This window comes from Morone saxatilis, unplaced genomic scaffold, assembly GCF_004916995.1.
Source record: "Morone saxatilis isolate NCDOM2014 unplaced genomic scaffold, NCSU_SB_2.0 Contig9, whole genome shotgun sequence".
Classification (NCBI taxonomy): domain Eukaryota; kingdom Metazoa; phylum Chordata; class Actinopteri; family Moronidae; genus Morone; species Morone saxatilis.
In genome coordinates this window covers 7,396,350-7,397,075 of record NW_023340268.1, presented here as the reverse complement: position 1 = coordinate 7,397,075, position 726 = coordinate 7,396,350, and positions in this window count along the sequence as shown.

The following is a 726-nucleotide window of genomic DNA, read 5'->3' as shown; positions in this document are numbered from 1 at the left end:
CACGCATACACACTTATGTACACATATCCAAACATGCACACACTTACTTTACAAGCTCAGACATATACATCAGACAGTATTTAAAGTGTGATGCAACCAGTGGCAGTCCTACCAAAAGTCCTTTCTCTTCTTCTCTTCTTGTCTTTTCATTTCTTTATATGTCTCATCACTTTTACGATGCTTTCACACACCCTGGGTGCATTCCACCTCTCTCTCTCTCTCTCAGATCCTGCAGGGAAAACGTTAGGAAACAGATTGGGGAATGTTGCTTGCTACACTCCGACACATTGCTTCAAGCTTCGTCCTCTTAGTAATGTCTGTCCTCAATCTCTTTATCGCTTTAATTCAGCCGTAACTAACTCAATCATTTCTCAACATACTGAGCGTCAGTGTTGAACTGGGAATCTCCCTGCTGCTGTTTGACCTCATGTTACTCTGTAGTGAAGATATCGCTAAACCTAGGGCACTTTCTTTGAGTATTTACCTGCCTGATGAGTGGCGGTTGCTGCATATTGTTGGTAAGTTGTCAGTCACAAAAACAAAATTACAAATCGGACTTTAAAGCAGTGATTGCATGAACTTTATGGCACTTCAAGTTACTGACTTAACCTATTTTGCATCCAATGCATTTTAAAACAATTAGTAATGACATGCTTAAAAGAATAGTTTTTCAGAGATAAGCTTATTTGCTTTCTTCCTGAGATGAGAAAATCAATTTCACTCTCT